General features: G+C 40.0%; 1 long non-coding RNA gene across 1 annotated transcript; it reads right to left on the bottom strand.

Annotated features, from left to right (window-relative positions):
* Nucleotides 1–18,424: 18,424 nt before the first annotated feature.
* LOC113278481 lies at nucleotides 18,425–19,261 on the bottom strand. Its single transcript, XR_003325541.1, has 3 exons — nucleotides 19,125–19,261; nucleotides 18,782–18,890; nucleotides 18,425–18,650 (listed from the first exon to the last, which is right to left on the bottom strand). It is a non-coding gene; the product is annotated as an uncharacterized LOC113278481 (long non-coding RNA).
* Nucleotides 19,262–20,412: the final 1,151 nt, after the last annotated feature.

Raw genomic sequence — 20,412 nt, 5'->3', positions numbered from 1 at the left:
AATAAATGTACAAATGTTACAAAGAAACAAAGAAGAAATAAAGATTATTTCCTGGTTAATCCTTCATTATCTTCATCAGAATTATTTCCTTCTTCACCTGCGTCAGAATCCTCATCACCATCAGAACTTCTATCACTATCAGATTCTTCATCGTCAGCTTCACTATCAGAGATAATCAAACTGGGAGTATTCTGTGGGATTTCTTCTAAAAGACAAGGGTAATCAGAATGTGGGATATTATGGTCATCACAAACCATATGGGTGGTTTGATCGCGAAAATGCATAGCGTCATTCTTAAAATTCTCAATGGTGATTTTGATTTGATTTTTCACTCTAGAATACTTGTCGTTGCGAGAAGAAAGATTCTTTGCGAGTTCCTCCTTTTCAGCTTCAAGTTCTTTAATCTTTTCACGATATTTATTTTCAGAATCTGCGAACAAAAGACAACCAATTATTAACTTCCATAAGAAGCAAAATATTAGTAAAGAAGAGCAATTAGCAACCTTCTCTGTCAGAAATCATGTCTCTAATCAAGGATGTATGTTCAACTTGGAGACTAACATTTACGCCTAAATCTTTTCTAGCATCATCTACAATTTTCGCAGCCCAGACAAATTCATCCTCACTACTTATGAGAAGACGAGAACGAATTTGATTTTCCCTTTCGCGGAGTTCAATATTCTTGCGGTTAGCTTCATCTCGCTCAAGTTGAACTTCAAGAAGAGCCTCTTGGAATTTCGCTAAATCCTTGGCACCTTGATCAGAGATACGATCTTTATCATCTATGAGACCGCTAATTTTGGTTATTAATTAATTGGTTTTATCTTTGGAATCAATAAGGAGACGCTTAAATCTGTTGGCTAAGCCTAAACTGGATCTATGATCAATTTCTAAGAGGAGAAATTTCGATCTAAGTTCATCTAGAGAAAGAGATGAAATTCTATCATTTGAAAAGCTATTTAAGGAATTGTTAAGACATTCAAGAAGGGTATCATTATCCAAGGCATTAGTAAATGAGCGAAGAAGGGTGGCTTCATCAGAAAGACCATAGATGTCTGCAAAAGGATTATTTAAATAAGATAAAACAACATGATGAATGAATAAAGAGAAAAGAGAAAAGTAACATACCATAAAGCTGATTATTAGCTTGTTGAAGACTAGAAATTTTATTCTTATACGAGGAAGAATCAATTTCTAATTGTCTATTTTTCTCGCGAAGACTTTTAACTTCAGCTTCCAATTCTGCGAAATTGAAGATTTTTCTTTTCAAGATTTTCGCGTCTTCTCTCCAGATCTGAGGCAACAGCAAAAGAAGCTTTTCCAGCCTGCGAAAAGAAATAAAAAATATTAATATAGAAAGAGATTTTGAGTGATAACAATGAAAAAGTAAAAAGATAAAAGTATACCAGACTATTGAGAGAATGCAAAAAGTCGGGAGTCACGGATCTAGAAGCTCCGCGAAGAGAATTATCGCCATCCATCAAAGGGACATCACAAAGAGTAGCGAGAGCTTTGCAGGTATTTGCGAATTGGCTATCTCCCATCCCTTGTATAGAATCAGAAAAGAGGCCAGAAAGCTTATCCATAGAAGATTCAGGTGGAGAATCTTCAGGTGCAGCAAGATCATCGTTATCCTCATCACCCTTATCATTTTCAGAACTTTCGTTAGGAAGAGCATTTGAAGGAGAAGGAGAACGAACTTTTATTTTCTTTGGAGGAGGACCACTTTATTTTTCCCTGCGAAGAGTAACTTTACCCTTATCACCAATCTTCGCAGTATCAACAGACTCTTTTACTTCAGCAATAACCTTCACACACAGATAGAAATAAGAAATGGAAGCATGGAAGTAACAGTACTATTTAGATTCATAAGAGAAAGTTTCTTACCTCATCTGTGTATGAGCGAAGAGCTAATAGAGTACTAGATTTCCCAGTCCTGTTATAACTATCCTTTAGTTTTTGGATCTGCGAAATGTCGCAAGAGTTAGCGAACAGAATAGTAAAAATCAATAAAGAAATATAAAATGAGATTAAGGAGAGAAACATACCTCTTTCTCTTTCTTGGGCCAAGAGAAGACCCAAGGTTGATATGCAGCGAGATTCGCAGGAAGAATGTTTGATCCAGCAATGTAGGGACCCTTTAACATTAAAGGAAAGACACACCATTTGTCATCTTTGGACTGGCGAGGAGTTGTATTTTTACCAGAATGCCAGTCAATATATTTCATAAGAATTTTGGCTTCATCAATGTTATCTTTTCTTCTTAATCGAATGCCCCGGCGAGTATTCTCCTTCTTCATGGGGATAAGTTCGTAGTTTTCAAAAAAATTTGCCACTGTATATTTCTCAGCAACTATATCTAGGTCTGCGAATTTTGGATCTCTAAGTTCTGTGGAGTAAAGAGATCCTCTACCAGCACCACGATTAGCGAACTCTAGCATCAGACGGATGCAGTCCCCACTTAATTGGAAAATGGCTCGCGAAAATTTCGGATGAGCGAGAATTTCATAAAATAAAGGAATGTCTGGGTTATAAAGAGGAATAGGGAGACCTGCGAGAAGTTGACCTAGCGAAATTATGATTGATTGATCATCACAATTTTGATTAGAGAAAAGCTTGACAGAAAGAATTGATTTTAGCATTCACACCAGGAATGGGGGAGAGTGAAAGACATTTATTAGCAAGATCTTTTTGGACATCTTGTAGATTCTTCTCATATCCATGACCACTTGGAGCCATGTTTAAATACAGAGTATAGGAATGTATGGAAAGTAAAAGAATTGAAGGAAGAAAAAATTACAGCAGCAGAATTTACAGAAGAATGACAGAGTTGCAGAGATGAGAGAATAAAAATAGAAGAGAAAGTAAAAAGAAAAGTGGAAAGAGGGGGGGAGAAGAGTATATAAAGAAAATTTACTTCTCGAAGAAATAAACATCATTAAGACGAAGAGACGTGAACGGTTGAAAGGTAGCGGTTACAGAAGACGTGTCAAGAAATAAATGGAAGAGAGAGTACGTGTGATAAATGTGGAATATGAAAGATAAGCAGTTGCGTCATTTCTCACATCATTCTCTACTTTGCAGAGAAGATATGAGAAGAGGCAAGATGTAGGATCAGAATCTCGCAAAAATTATATCTCAGCGAAATTATCAATGGTATTGCACAATAGCGTCGCAGAACAATTTCAGAAACGACGTCAGCAAGGATCATGAGAAAGATGTGATAGTCTTGCGAAGATTAGAGATCTTGCGAAGATAATATTTGTAAGGTTGTGAGAATGTCGCAAACTATATCCGAAAATAAAGGACAGATTAGCTGTCATCCACTATGTATTTCCTTATAAATAGTCATTCGAGTTGTAAAGGAGTAGAGAGATCTTTTTTGAGTAAGAAACAAGTAAATAGGAGAGAGAAAGTCCAGAGAAAAGTTCATTCTTGATTTCTTTATCTTTCTTGTAAGAACATTCAAAATTTAATCAATAAAATTAAGAGTGTAAAAATCTAAAAATGAGTTGATCAACAATGAAATCATATGAGGGGTGTAGTGTAGGATTTCCTGCAACTACAATAAGTAAGTGAAAACGAACATAGGTTTCAACGGTTTTGAGGTGGCGAGATTTCTTGAGAGGTTTGTTGGCATCCTTATCACCCTGCGAATCACAATCCAGATAAGAAACAAAGGCAACAATATTGTTATTAGAAAAGAATAATGTTTCTTACTACCTTATGATCCGCAGACTTTCTTTTGTTTACAACAACCTTATGCTGCGATTTGGGAATATTAGGGTTCTGAACCGTAAATTTGGTATTAGAGGCGTTTTTGCTGAAATAACAACAGTATGGGAATCACATAAACAACATCAAATAAGGCAATAAGCAAGATCAATTTCAGCAAAACCCATAAGTAAGAAAAAAGAAAACTAACCTCGATGAATCCATGGAAAACACTAGCAGGAAGATTAATTCGAAGAAAATTACGAATGATGAAGATCTACAGAGGGAACAGTATGGAGATGAAGAAGAAATTAAAAAGATTGAAAGAAGAAGAGAGAAGAAAAAGTTGCAATAACAGAATTTGCATAAGAACGATGAAGTTGCAGAGAAAATAAAAAGAGAGAAAAAGAGAATAAGAAAGAGTATATATAGAGGAAATTTTTTCTCGAGAAGATAAACACGATTAATGCGGAAAGATGTGAGCAGTTAAAAAGCAGCAGTTACAAAAGACGTGGCATGAAACAGATGGGAGAAAGGATACGTGTGATAAATGCAGAATATGAAATGATGGATGACTGCGGCATTTCTCACATCACTCTCTACTTCGAAGAGAAGATATGAGAAGAGGCAAGATGTAGGATCAGAATCTCGCAACAATAATATCTCAGCGAAATTATTAACAACACAACACGACAGTGTCGCAGAATAGCTTCAGAAATGACATAATAAACGACGTCAGCTAAACCATGAGAAAAGTGTGATGGTCCTGCGAATATTAGGGAGTTTGAGAGATTAACATTTGTAAGGTTGCGAGAATATCGCAAACCATATCCGAAAATAAAGGTTAGATTAGCTGTCATCCACTATGTAAAACTCTATATAAAGAACCGATCAGCTGTAAAGAGGGGAGAGATCTTTCTGAGGGAGAAGCAAGTAAATAGGAGAGAGAAAATCTAGAGCAGTGATTATTCTTGATTTCTTTATCTTTTCTTGTAAGATTATTCAAAGATTCATCAATAAAATTGAGATTGTTAATCTAAAATGAGTTAAATGTTAATGAAATCTTGTGAGGGGTGTAGTGTAGGATTTCCTGCAACTACAGGAAACATTGGCCATGTTGCTATATCAAACTTAAGGCCTTAAGAGGATCACTTGACTTAGTTGGCGTGACAACTTTAGCTAAATTAGGGTTTGGCATATCGAAACCCTAATTAGCGCGTGTGGCATGGCCGCGACACGGTGGCGCTTTATGCAATCGGTGTCATGGCCACATTAAAGGAATTATCGCAGGCCATAATATGGGAATAACTACAGGAGCAAGGATGTCCACCGGTGATTATAGAATGGCGCAGTTTTTAGGGTTTGTCAGGCCCCACATGACTCGTGGCATGTTGTAGGGCCAAAGTGGTGTAATTGGGACACAATTGGAAATTAGGGTTTCGACTAATGCCACTAAGGCAAAGCCGTGGTTAGAATATCATAATTGGAATATGTTATGGCGTTTGGCCACAAACAAGAAGTGGGTTAGCAAGTTGGCGCGCTATTTATGGCACGTTGACACGTCAGGCATGCTACTGCGACATAGTGGCACGTTTGGCATGCCAATTAGCGTATTGGCGCGGCATGGCATGTTTGGCATGCCGGAGCGGAATGGCACGTTTGGCATGTTTGGCATGCCAATTAGCATGTTGGCACGGCTTTGGAAAGCCAATTTGGCATTGTGACCATCTGGCGCAACTTTTCCTCTTTTAATACTATGGCAAGTTTAGAGCGACCTGATTGGTCGATTAAAAATAGGATCCGGCCAAGCATGGGCATGGCCACACTTCTATTGTGTGTGTGTGGCGGATTTAAAGCGACCTGATTGGTCGATGGGAAATAGGGCCAACAAGTATGGGCCCAGCCACAACTCATGTGCGTGTGGCGGGTTTAACGCGACCTGATTGGTCGACAGGAAATAGGGGCCGGTCGAGCAACATGGGTTGTGGCCACTTGCAAGTGGCGCCGACTGGCCTATGGTATGGCCACACCTACCTTTGATGCTTATCCTATTCCGCGACTCCTTTTATTCCTTTTTTTTCTGATTTCGGGTAGGATTTTGCACCAACTAATCCATGGTGGATTAATTTCCTAGTACGCCTAGGCTTAATTTCGACAGGCGAGGTCTAATATACTGCGCAGGGAGCAAAACTCTAATTTCTGCAAATTAGTTGGGGTAATATCTGAATCTTGTGAATTATCACAAAATTGATTGAATTTTATGTGTTGACACAGAGTTCTTTAAGTTTATTGCCAGATAGCAGTATTCTTTCCAACCAAGTACTTTTATTCAAGGACCTTAACCTTGATACTTGGAAATTCGTGTTACTCTGCTGCGAGTGAACACAAATTGTCATGCCATATCAATATTAAGGGTCAGTCGGGGAACATAGCACAGAAAGCATTCAAAGAAACTTATATTAACTGAATAATACAGGCAAGGTGCCAAAATTTACATAATATATAGGATCGTTGCTACATGCACCATTCTGGATAAATTTCATTTGAATATATTGAGTTACTCAATAAATGCGCCAGTGAAGAGGTTGAACACTCGTCACTTTTACAAGGCTCCGTTTCTTTGCAAAGTGACGGCACATTAAATGCATGGTTTTACAAATTTATCCCTGAACTAAAAACCACCATAAACATTAAGTCCCCTGCTTAGCACGTAACAGTGGCATTTTTGCGGGGTAAGCATGATATGGTGACATACGAGGATAAAAACCGAAAGGACAAGGCATAAGGAGATTACCAGGAAAATTTAATTGGCCTTTGGTAACGAACCCGAGCGGCCGGTGATCTTGTACTGGCGTGCTGTTAGACAAGGGAGCTTTGGCGTTAGGGAGCCTTAGCGCTGGTTTGGCTACGGAGCTCTGCATCACGGAGCATTGGCGCTGACTTGGCCGTAGATATTTGTATCTTGGAGCGTTGGCGCTGATTTGGGCGTAACTGAATCCAAAGTGGATTCCTTTTCCTACCCAAACTCCCAAGGCGTCATGCGGATAAAAGGCGTCGCACATCCTTTTATTCTTGCTTCATTGGCTTTGCTTTTGCGATGTCGAGCTTCTTTCCGTCAGCAGCCCAGGTGAGTCTATTATCCCAGATAGATAAGTATTTAATCAGCTGATATCTCGTATATATAGCCTTCATGTACGACAGGTAAAGAGTTTTTCTTTTCAGGTTTCACCAGTTTGTGTGATATAAAAGAGCACTTCGAGCTTTTTTTTTCATATCGATCACCACAGGATTGCGCTCATCTCCTTTTAGGTATTGCTTCATATCTTCTTGCAGTTTTCCTTTTGTCTCATTTTATCACGTAGGTTATTTATGTAGACATAATGTTTTCCTGCAGTATATGATGGGAACTCCTGATGATTATTCTTCCAATTATTCGAGAAAAGTTTTGAAGTTGACAAAACCAGGGTTTCTGCGTCTGAGGAAGTATTAAACAAAATCGATCATTTGTTCCGGGAGGCTGGTCGGATTATATAAGGTATGCCTCTCACTCATTTACGCATTGTTCGAGGGCGTGCTCAAGATTTCACGGCTTCAATTGACATGGAGGAAACATGGAGACGTGATGAAGCGTCCCAGCGCGTTGAGACGTCTCAGTGTGATGAAGCATCTCAGCGTCCCAGTGCCAGGGCTGAAAGGTTCTCTTGTCGACTGAAATGATGAAGGGTCGAGCCTAAGAAACCTCCAGGCGGAAACAAGTTTAATTACCCTGTTCATAACGATATCGTAATCCTTGACTCTGATGTTGACGAACCGAAGTATCCTCAAGAGGATGTTGGAGCAGTTTCTGAGAAGGATGCCGGCGCGGCCCACGAGAAAGAGACTGAAATGGATTCTGGAGAGGATGCTGAAACTACAGTTAGAGAGGATGCTGAGGCAGCCGCTAGAGAGGGCTTTGGATAGGGCGAGGCAGCCGCTGGAAAGGATGCTGAGGCAGCCGCTGGAGAGGGCTTTGGAGAGGGCGCCGAAACTGATGCTGAAACGGCTTCTGGAGGGGATGCCTGCTGCCGGAGAGGGTGCTAGAGAAGGTGCTTGAGAGAACTCTAGTGGATGCGCCGCTGACCTTGGTGTTGATATTGACAACTAGTTTTCCCATTTCATTATTTCCTTTTATAGAAGAACAATCTTTTCGTAGCTTGTAGATATTTTGATACTTCAGGTTTTTTTTTTTTGTTCATGTGATTGAAGCCATGCTTCACCGAGTAATATTCTTTCATTCATGCTTCCTTGATAATTTGGATGAATGAACAAAATCTCCCAAAAGAATCCCAAAACCCTTTTTTTGCGAAAAAGTTCTTTCATTCTTCTAGAGTGATTTAACAAATGCATAAATAGCGCAGAAATAATGCTAGCTGTCGAGTCACATCCCGTTTGGATACTTCCACAATAACTCCTCCGCCTGTCGTTGGCAACAGTAACTCAAAACAGGGGAAACAGTAGCAATAGTTAATAATTTGACCAACCTTTTATTCGATCTTGCAAATTGCACAGGGCGTTCGTGGCATGACGCCTGGGTATGTAGAAGCGTGAGGTACCACAAACTGGGAAACACGCCACGAGAAGTGAGGAAATCCCGTCTGGCGAAGGTTGAAGCCAAGCCGAGAGAAGGTGTCTGTGCCGCCACTTGATAATCTTCTTCCTTGCGTATTTTCTGCTTCAGTATTTTGGATGAGAGATTTCTGGTAGGGTTTGATTTTGAAAGGATGGATAGTGGCTATGAGAATTCAGACTCACTGGGTAATTTTCCTTTGAGATAATTCAGGAAAACTTATTTATTTATTTTTTGAAAGAAACAACGTTTTAATTAAAATCGAAACCCTAGTTATGAATGCAAGCAATGCAATCATTTTGGAGGAATTACAGATATTACATGAAAAGGGAAATTGCTGAAGGAAATACTAGGAATAATTTTGAGGCTAGAGGTGGCGTGACACCTTAAGCTTTGAAGGGCTTGAGCCACCGGGCATGTATTACTACACCTTCTAACTTGTCATCATTGATGAGCTTGCAGTAGCCTCCCAAAATAACTTCTGCTACTAAGTATGGTTCGTCTGTGGAATTGGACGAAGGAGGCTGAGCGACAACTTTCACTACCATGTCTCCAACTTGGAATGGGTTTTGATGTTGCGACGCTATTTGATTGTTGAATCCATTATTGTTGACTAAGATATCTTCCAAACTTTTGATGAAACACTTGAAGGGGACGGCATCCTATTCACGCCTTCCAATGACGCCCAGGTTGATAATTGGATCTATTCCCCAGGCCTGGACGAGAGAAGAAGTGACTGGTTGCATAAAGGGTTGTTCAATGAGACTTACTTGTGTCTGAAATCTGCGTATGTACGTTGATGGGCTTTCTCCAGGAAACTGGGTTACATTGGCAAGTTGTAGATACGACAACATATAGTCATCAGGGTCAGACGACTTGTTGGAAATTATTTCAGGTACCGACACCGGCAGAGGACATACTCCTAATTTTTCTTTATTGTTATGCACCCACGAGCGCCCCAGAATCATGTCATAATTTGGGAATTCTTTGACAATGTGGAATTTTTCGTGTGTTAAAGCATCTCCTACCTTGATTTCGAGATTAATGTAGCCATAAGCGTTCATTTCTTCTCCTTCTAGGTTTTTGACCACGATTGGGGAGTGATTAGCCTCTTGCTTTGAAATTCATGCAGCTCTCAAAAGTCTTGATGGTAACAATGTTGAAGTCAGAGGCCGCGTCAATCAGTGTGCCATCGAACACAGCATTCTTTAGGTAAGTCCAAGGTAGTCAATATCGTTTATATCGGCCGATATTATAGGTTTTTATCGTGTATCGGAAGAAAACTGTACGATATCTAAAATATCGGCGATACAAGGATGGAACGATAAAAACGATCGTATCGGCCGATACAAACCGGTATATCGAGTTCACCTGTACATTGATAATATCGGCAAGAGTAATTTGGTAGAATAAATTATTTATATATTAAAATTTATGAACAGAACCTTTCCTCATAATTATGTCCTTCCTCTATACCCTTGAAAACTCAATCTGATTCAGTAATGATGTTGGAATATGATTGAATTTGTACAGTGAAGCTTTTAATCTTGAGAATTAATGTATCATATGACACCAAAAATTTTAGATTGAAAAATTTATAAATATTTAAAATTCTTGGTCTTAATGATGTATCACCTGTAAAAACCGATATAATCTTTTGTATAGGTGTATCAGACCAAGCCTATACGATACCGATACACGATATTAACTACTTTGGGTAAGTCGTGGTCAGCAGTCCCCAGTTGCACTTTCCAACAGCGCTTCCTGAGAGAGGTTGGGATCTTGGAGTGGCTTCCTCAGCAGCAAAGAGTCGCTTGCCCGACATAACGCGATTGAGGGATGTAAATATATCTTGACGCTGCGCCTTGGAGAAATATAGGGTTTCGCACACACGCTGCATCATGGACTGCACGGTTTTGTGAAGAGAGACCCCAGAGAGCATGCAACTTCTGACTGGAAAAGGATCTCTGTGAACTCCCTCATTGCCAAGTTGAAGTTCTCCTGCCTCCACCTTTTCCTTGAAAATGCGTTTTAACCTATTGCATTCATTGGTCGGGTGGTGGACGAACATGTGGTAGCGGAAATACTTGGGATTTGTTATTTCTTCTTCCGTTGGCGGGCGCATGATAGGAGGCATCTTGATAGCACCATCTTGGATCCATGCCTCAAAGAGTTCAATTACTTCATCTATTGGGAATGGGAAATCTAGGGCAGCTTCTTCAGTTTCTTGGTGTTGAGTAGGAGCTTTAGCCGCAGCCTTCCGGGGTGGAGCCTCCTGATGTGTTGGTGCTGCACGCTTGGGTTGTTGTTCTGCTGCTGGAGCTTTCCTTTTTCCTCATTCACCCACTACACTTACAGAGGGGCCAGTGTTATATTGCTTGTTGATGAAGCATCGGTTTCCTCGAGTTTCACATGCATCTTCACCTCTGACCGGCTTGGTTCTTTCTAACAATGCTGGTCCTATTGTGGCCGACCGCTTAGCAGCTTCATGAAGTTCAGAGAATGTCTGGAAGCGTAGATTCTCCAGTAAGGAGCGATAAATGGGAACCATTCCATTGATGCAAGAGTCCACCAATTTTTTTTCAGTCACGTTTGGGTCGTGACAATCAAGCGCATGAATTCTGTATCTCTTGACATAATCATTCGGGTGTTCATTGTTTTGTTGGAACATCCTTCCTAAGTCTAAAAAGGTGATCTGCTCAGACACAAAGAAACACTTCTTGTAGAAATCATCAACCATCTCACGCCAGTTGGATATGTTGTTTGGTGCAATATTGTTGTACCAGGTGTACGCTCTTCCAGTAAGTGACTTTGAAAATTCTTTCAGGCGGAGGACATGATTGTACTTGTGTTCACCCAAGGATTCTAGAAATCGAGAGATATATTCACGTGCATTACCAGTGTCGTCATATAGGGAGAATTGAGGAGAAGAATATCCCCTCGAAAAAGGAACTCTTTGCACATCAAGAGGATATGAAGGTTGATGCTGGTGCATGTCCACCGGGTTTTTGCTGTCTCGATTTCGGAGAAGTTGTTCCAAATTTTAACGCGTGATGAAATTGGATGGATGATTCCTCTCCAATGTACGGGCCTCTTCATCTACAAGGGTGCGCCCTGCTGAGGTGTTGGCGCCAGGAGTATTGGAAGTGCTCCTTATTGGCTCTGGTTGGCGTGGTTCCTGCGGTAGCCGCTCCGTTAGCGTCTTAAGGAAAGTGAGTACCTCCTTATCAGTTGAATCCATGTCCGTCTGATCCTTAGCAAGAACTTCCTATCTTTCCATCAAATCATCAATGGTAATAAGGGGTTGGCCTCCTCTGGTTCCTCCAGTTTCTCGTCCCGATGGTGGAGTGGTGGCAATTCTGGTGACAACTGGGGGCGTCACGCTTGAAAAAATATTGGGGGTGGCGGCAGCGGCTCTGTCTCTGGTGATTGGAGGTGTAACGCCCGAGGGAACGTTTCCTGCGCCGTTAGTGTTTGTCATGCTGACATGTGGTAAATTGATGCCACTGGAAGAGACTTTGATAACAAGGACGTTCTCAGCGCTGGTGGCATCAGGGCTTGTTCCTGATCCGAATCTAAGCTCTACCATCTTGAAATTGGAATTGAAAAAAAGAAATCGAAAATTGAAAATTGATATTGCAACCGAGAGATTAATCTCCCACTGTGGTCGCCAGTCGTTTATGGGTAAAAACTATTTCTGCTGGTTTTGGTAAATTTGGGGTGGGGATGAGAAACAAATCTAAACCTAAAACAAATGCACTGCACGAGAGTACTTTAGATTCGAGAGATCAATCTGTACAATCCTGGCCTAAACCAATAAATGGTCGTTCCAGTTTTTCTTCGGTCACAAAGTGAAGGAGAAGGGTTGGTCTTAGGAAGGAAAGCTAAGAAGGTGTTGAGACCAGAATGGTTAATTCTGAAGGTGTGGCTATTTTATGACTTGTATCAGAATTTGGAACTGGCTTGCGGAATGCAAGCTATTAGTTCTTTGGTATTTTTCTGGATACTGTGTTGTTGTTAACCAAAAACTTGTTGTCTGGTCGAAAAATAGGTAAAACCTGTTTATACAAGTCATATTGAACGCATCCTGATCTCGTAGAAAGTATGAGTGATTGAGTGATGGAGAAGTGAGGTTATGTGTAACTGTCAGAAACCATGTTCCCATTATGGGTGAAACTGGTTAGTTTACACCCACTACTTCTTGTCGCCACTAACTGCCCTGCTTTCTGACACTTTCTTATAATGGGCGTGTTGCATGCCGCACGTTGTAAACCGCCAGACCAATACCCTGATGAGCATCCCCCAGTTTGTGACATGTTTGATGTCTCGAGTGTTTTCATGGAAAACATGTAGTAGGTTGCTATGTGTGGCAAGTCAAAGTCAGGAGACTTGCCACAGGAGAATAACACGTGATGCTATTTGGCTTTTCTTAGTTGGGATGGTTGTTGTTGATGATGAGAAAGGGGAAAAGACCATAATCAACTTTGAATATGATTGCCTGCCTTCAAATTTATGCACAAATTGCAACATTATGGATCATCCGGAATCACATTGTAAGGGAAGTAGGCAATGGATTAACCCGGAATTGCAGAAGCAATTGGTTGTGGGGGAGGGAACTAGATCTTTGGGGAAGGAAGGTACTGGGGATGGAGTGAGTATAGAGAAGGAAAAACAGAACTCTTCTCTGCAAGAGGAAGGAGAAGCCATGATAATGGAAAAAGAAAATAACAAGGAAAAAAACTCACAACACAAGGACACAAAGATATCAGATGGGTGGGTGCAACAAAAGGAGAATGCAGTGAAGAATTTGGGAGTAGTAAAACAAGGTACTACAATTCTGGGAGCAAACATAAAAGGGAAGTAAACCTATGTTGAGAGGTCTAAGGAAGATATGAAGATGGAGGCAAATTGGAGTATGCAAAAGAGCATCACAGGGCTAGTAATAAATAAAATTAAGCAACCTGTTCACAGCACGGATTGCACAACAAAAATACAAAAAAGCCTAAATCCAAAACCAGCAGATCCCATATCAAATGAACCACTCATCATGAAAAATACAACACCAATCTGCAATGAGAGCATGAATGATACCAACAAAAACCCCTACAAAACTATCAGATCAAACCAGAAAAAAGCCATTCCAATGAAACAGAGAGCAAGAGATGAAAATGACAACAACCCAATACCACCTCTAGCAAAGAGGAAGCACAATGTAGATGATACATAAGACATGAATGAATGGCACAAAAGAATGATGAATATCAAAACTGTGGGAATGCCGCAGCTACTCCATGATGGGTCTGAATTCCAAATGGGGAAAGGAGAAACTGGAAAACAAAACATCAAGAGTAAAATAACTGATAAAAATCCCAAAGCTACCAGAGACTCTACAGAAAACAGATCTAAATTCATCGGCCAGCACTCGAACCAGTACAATGAACCGGCTCCAGAGGAGGCATCTAGGGAATACATGGAATCATGCAGACAAACCCAGATACGCTATCCAGTTTTGGACACCAGGTACATACTCATTTCAACAATTTCAACAAGTTTTCGCATGACAATAGGCTACATTATCCATGTTACACATCTAGAAACCAGAATACGCATCTAAAAAACAGTATGAAGCATGTTTTAATTGAGGCATTTAAATTCCATATTTTCAACAACCATTACATGCACTATGCTGGAAATGTTAGAATGATATCATGGAACTGCCAGGGAATAGGAAACCCACTCACCCAACAGTACCTAAATGACATGATCAAGGAAACAAATCCAGACATATTATTTATATGTGAGACAAAGAACATCAGGTCAGTTGTAAACCCAATTATCACAAGGCTAGGATACAAAAACTGCTTCATGGTAGAACCTATCGGTGCATCAGGTGGTCTTTTGGTGGCATGGAAAATTGGTACAAATCTAAGAGTTGGTGTTTACAACAAAAACCTAATCAATTGCCACATAAGGAACATGGTAACTAGGGAGGAGAGTATGTTATCATGTGTGTATGGGCCTTCGGATTGGAATGAGAAGTAGAAGTTCTGGAGTGACATGGATATAATGGCTAGGACAAGGATTCAACATTGGATTCTGATAGGGGATTTGAATCTTACATTGATAGAACAAGACAAGAAAGGTATTGGAAGTTTTAACAAGTCAGAGGCTGACAAAATCAAATACTGCTTGGAGATGGCGGATTTAAATGATTTGGGGTTTGTGGGATACCCCTTCACATAGAGTAATAAAAGGAAGGATGTGGCTCTAACTGAAGCTAGGATAGATAGGGCTATGGAAAATGGGAGTTGGAGTGGGAAAAAAAATAATGCAAATGTAACACACATGCTGGGGATGGGGTCTGACCACATTCCGATCATGCTCAACTCTCAAAATGTTCTTAGAGGGGGGAACAAGCCTTTCAGAGTAATGGGAACTTGGCTCAAGGAACCAGAATGCAGAGCAGTGATCAAGGAGACATGAAAGAGGAAGGTCAATGGCAGAAAATCTCATAAACTAGATCAGAAACTCAAGGTCACTAAGCAGGAGATATATATGTGGAATAATAATTCCTTTGGTAACATCAACAAGAACCTGAAGAGAGCTAAGAATAGATTAAAACAAGCTAGCTCCAACAATAACCTTAGAAATAGGAGTGAGGTGATTAGAGAGTGTGAAAGAGAGGTAGATCGTTGGTATAAGGTAGTGGAAATCTTTTGGAAAGATAAAAGTGGGGAACAAGATGTCAAATTAGGAGATAGAAACACGGGGTATTTCCATAGGAAAGCTGTCAATAGGTTTAGGAGGAATAGAATAGAAGCAATAAAAGATAGCTTAGGAAACTGGGTGGAAGGAACTGAAAAAGTTGTTGAAACCATCACTGGACATTTCAAAAAAGTGGCTACCACTTCTAATCCAGATTCTGAAGTAGTTATTTGGATGGCATACAACCAATTATTACTGAAGCTTGTAATGAGATTCTGACTGAGACACCTTCTATGGAGGATATAAGGAAGGTTGTCTTCTCTAAGGAACCAGACACAGCACCGGGTCCAGACGGCTTCACACCTAGGTTTTTCCAGATGAATTGGGAGGTGGTGCACAAAGAGGTGTTTAACATGATTGAGAGATTCTTTACATCAGGGTTCATCCTAAAGGAATTAAATGCTACGTTTATCACTCTCATTCCCAAAATTGAGTACCCCCAAGCGGCAAGTGACTATAGACCCATTAGTCTAAGCAACATAATCTATAAAATCATGTCAAAAATCTTAGCTAACAGATTAAAAAAGTTCCTTCCTAGCATCATCTCTCCCTACCAGGCTGCCTTCATTAAAGGGAGGCAGATTTCAGACAATGTGTTCATAGCACATGAAATGATTCACACAATGAGAGCGCAGAGAGGAAAGGAGTTCCTTATGGGGATAAAGATATACATGTCGAAAGCTTTCGACATAGTGGAGTGGGAATTCCTAGGCAAAATCTTGGAGAAACTAGGTTTTAGCAGCCAGTGGTGTAATCTAGTGAACCAATGCATCAGTACGGTGTCTGCTTCGGTGCTCCTGAACGGGGTACCTTGTGAGAAATTTATCCCTTCTAGAGGGATGAGACAGGGAGATCCATTATCTCCCTACCTTTTTATCATATGCATGGAAATGCTGTCTAGAGCGGTCCCCAATGCCGAGGAAAGAAACTTGATTCATGGAATCAAGGTTGGTCCCACTTCCTCATCTGCTTTTTGCAGATGATCTCTTGATTTTCAGTAAGGCTAGTAAATCCGAAAGTGAAAATATCTTGAGTGTCCTCAACGAGTTTAGCCTAGCTTCAGGTCAACTAATAAACATGGAAAAGTCGGGGATTTTTTCAGTCAAAACACCCATCAGAACACAATGAATGAAGTCCTAAGCACACTAGGTGTGAAAAAAATCTCTCTTAATGACAAATACCTAGGTTCCTCATTGTTTACACACACATCCAAAGTCAAGTCTTGCAAGTTTATTTTGGACAGAGTTGAGGGCAACTTGAAGAATTGGAAAGGAATTACCTTGTCTTGCAGGAAAATGTGTCATGATACAGGCCTCTTCGTTCACTGTGCCAATGTACCATATGAACTGTATTGGGATCCCAGTTGTTGTAACTGAATGCATTGATAAAATGCAACGTGATTTTTCTGGGGAAAGAATGAAAATGGTAAGAAAGGGGTGTTTCTAAAAGCTTGGATTGGGGTCTGTACTCCGAAAAGTATGGGTGGAATGGGCTTCTTAAATCTAAGAGAGTTCAACTCGGCAATGTTAGCAAAGATTAGTTGGAGACTGTTGAAAGAACCCAATGGATTATGGGGTTCTATCTACAAGAGAAAATACTTCCCAGAGTCTAGCCTGATGAACATCAACTACAAATGTGGAGATAAGGACTCATGGATCTGGAAAAACCTGATGCGTGAAGTGGGGAAAATAAGAGAGAATATGGATTGGAGAGTGGGAGATGGTAAAACAATAAGAGTATGGGAGGAAAGATGGTTCAATGGGCAACAACATCAGCTTATAGAACCATAATCACAAGATCACATATGCGGAGGAAATAATGGAAAAATCGGAAAAGGGATGGGAGTGGGATGAGAAGAAATTGGAAATGTACTTTGAGGTCCATATCTGTCAACAAATTATACGGACCAAAATTCATAAAGGAAAAAAGGATGAGCTCAGATGGAAGTTGGAGAAAGTGGGAAATTTACAATCAAGTCGATGTACAAAAAAATTATGCTTAGGGGGCAACCAGAAAACAATCAGGTGAAGTAATTTTGGAGAAAGATACGGAGAATGAATACGATTCCGAGAGTTAAAACCTTTATATGGAAATGTATCCATTCTATCCTGCCCCTAAATGAGAGAGTGACAAGAGTGTTGCCTTACATCAATAAGACATGTCCGCTATGTGGAAGGAGGAAGAGACCTTAACTCATATATTCATGAACTGCGATTTCATTATTGCTGTTGTAGGGTGTATGAGAATCAGTACTTCTGTCTATACTAATAATCAAACTGTGTTTCATAGTTGGTTACAGGATTGGTTTAACAGAGAAGAGGTGGATAGGAAGGGAGAAATACAATGGGCTGACATACTAGCAATTACTTGCTGGGAAATTTGGAAGACAAGGTGTGACTTGGTCTTTAGGAAAGTTAAGCCTAACCCTAGCGGATCAGCAAATAGAATTACCAATATGGTGAGTTGTAGCAAAAGGAATAGGAGAGCTGAATATTTAGATACTGAGATACAAATTACAACCTACCACAAGTCCATAGTTCCTACCTTATTAGCTGTGAAGTTAAACATAGCGGTGAATGTAAGAAGTCACCTTAGGGGGGAGGAATAGCTCTAATGTTGTCTGATCATACAGGAAAGTAGGGGTGTAAACTCGGGCAGGTCAGGCCGCCCGGCCCAAAAACTAAGACAGGTCGGGCAGGCCAGGCTTAACATTTGTGAGCCCGTAAACAAATTTAGGCCGGGCAGGCCGGGTAAAAGTAGATAATTTGCTACCCAAAGACCGCCCAAAGCCCGCTTTTTATACGGGCAGGCCATATCGGGCCGGACAGGCCACTATTTTGAATTTTTTTTCTTTTATTTTAAGTTTAAATTTTCAAATGAATGGTATTAAATGTATTTATTTTTAATACAATATCCTTTCCTTTCTAACATTGCATACCGTAAGTGATAGTATTATTTTATATTTAAATTACAATGACAAACTTTTAATTTTAGCCTATAATAAATAATTAATTAGAGTACAATAAACTTTCTAATAAGAAAATTTATTACCATTAATGTTTTTAAAAGGCTAATTATAAGTTAAAGCAACTATATATTTTATTTTTCTTGACACAAAATTGACAATTATAAAATGGTAACTTTTAAGTCTTTTTAAGAGGATATTAAATGATTAATGGCACATAGAAGGCTTTCAGGCCGGGCACTAGGCCGGGTATCAGGCCGGGCACTAGGCCGGGTATCAGGCCGGGCATCATAATTAATTGCAAAGCCCGATACCGCCCAATAAATTAATCCAGGCCAGGCCGGGTGGCCCATGACGGGCCATAACATGCTTTGAGCTACTTCGGGTACAGGCAGGGTCAAGCGGGTACAGGCAGGCCGAGTATTTTCGGGTATTATTTACACCCCTACAGGAAAGTTCTCTGAAGCAAGATGCAGAAGTTTTGAAGCAAGCACAAAAAAAGCATAGAGGAGGAAGCAGCTTCCATGACAATCCTTTGGGCACGTCAACTGAAGCAGTCGCAGGTAAAAGTTGAAGGTGACAACGTGAAAATCCTTGATGCTATTAAAATCCAGTTAGGAAAGGCAGTGAATAACTCTCATCAATTGCAGCCAGGAAAAAACAAACGTTTATTTTATGTATTAGAATGATCGAGGAACTTAGTCTAGTTCCAGAGTCTGAAAATTACTTACCAAGAATGTTAGCTGATCAATGCCTTGAACACAAGATCAGTTCACAGTGAAAAGAACCACAAATTAATTCCCTTTTGGCCAGGCTTTTGTAAGATGTAACTGCAACAAACTTTGGTTTGTATCTCCGGGGTTAAGCCTGGTTTATTTATTTAAAAAAAAAAAAAAAAAAGTCCACTGATTTTGTCAACTCGACAGGGCAAAGGTGAAGTGAGAAGTGATCATACACTTCCCAAGCTCCCTTTGGATAAATAGTTATTTTCCTGTTGGATAAAAAACTTGACCAACCAATAAAAAAACGAAGAGAAGTATCAAATACTTTAAAGCAATTAGTTGAGATTGGTACCATTTATAATTACTAACGGAGAAAACATCAGATCAAGATCCATCTTGAGAGTTCCTCATCTTCCAAATGACTCTCGAAGATGCATATACACAAAGACGAAATTACTTCTATTTCGTTCCCCATTTTTAAGAATGACAAATACCCACGCCTCTGGTGCCGGGAAAAAATTTATGAACCATGAGATTCTTATATATTAGACGGCTTTCATGTTTGCTTAGGCCATTTTTACTTAAAAAAAGTTTATCTTTGCCGACCAATAATAAAATAAAATGTTTGATGACATAGCACTTTATTCTCTTCTAGTGTGTGTTTGGCTAATACAATAATAAGTTGGAGGACCAAACCCGGAAATGTTTAGGACCGTACCAGAATATGCTCCTTCTAGTTGATTAGGTTGAACATTCATCTTCTTCTAATACTCTAAATCCTTGATTGACTCTTTCTTCTTTTTTTTTAAGCATTTAATTGACTGTTTTGTCGCGCACAAGATTGAAATTCTTCTCTACTTCATAAATTTGTAAATAGTATAGTATATATAGCAGTAAGAACCATAGCTTTAAAATTTAGCTCACATTTCATCGCCTACATGTGTAGTACCACAACAAGGTACACCAATGACACCTAATTAGATAATGTGGGTGTCCCAGACTCACATCAAGCATAACACTAAAATGTAGATATAGATCCCTTTCATGGCATTAACCCTTTCCTACAGTACCCTGGCTGCACCTGCTCAAACAAAACAAAACCCATTTTCGTGTTGCAAAGGACTCGAATGCTGTTCAATACTCGAATACTGAAAAGCAACACAATACAGAAACGGAAATGAAACAAACAAATGAGCTGCCCTCCTCAACTGCAATCCCCCTCCTCTTTAAAACTCCTCTGAACCCTGTACCCAAAACCACACCCACACCTTTGTTTTGTTCAAATCAAAAAACCCTTTTCTCAAACCACTGATTTTTGAGCTAAACCGCCTTTGAAACCCTCGGAAAACCACCCCCACCATGAAACATCACATGTCTTCCAGTGAAGCTCCCAAAAAGAGAACTTGTACTTCTTCATCTTCATCATCAACTGTGAGAGTGAGAATGTCAACTGGTTATGATTACCCATTTCTTCGCCTTAACGATCATTACAGGGGTTTAAGAGATGATCTCTTCAGAGCAATGCCACAGAACCCACATTACCAGCCTTTACAAAACTACTCTGCAGGTGTTTGCGAGAATATCAAGGTGGGTTTGGATGCAGTCTTCATTAACCTTGCAAAGAAGATGGTGAAGTTGAG

This window comes from Papaver somniferum, chromosome 5 (assembly GCF_003573695.1).
Source record: "Papaver somniferum cultivar HN1 chromosome 5, ASM357369v1, whole genome shotgun sequence".
Classification (NCBI taxonomy): domain Eukaryota; kingdom Viridiplantae; phylum Streptophyta; class Magnoliopsida; order Ranunculales; family Papaveraceae; genus Papaver; species Papaver somniferum.
This window is presented reverse-complemented; position numbering and strand designations above follow the sequence as displayed.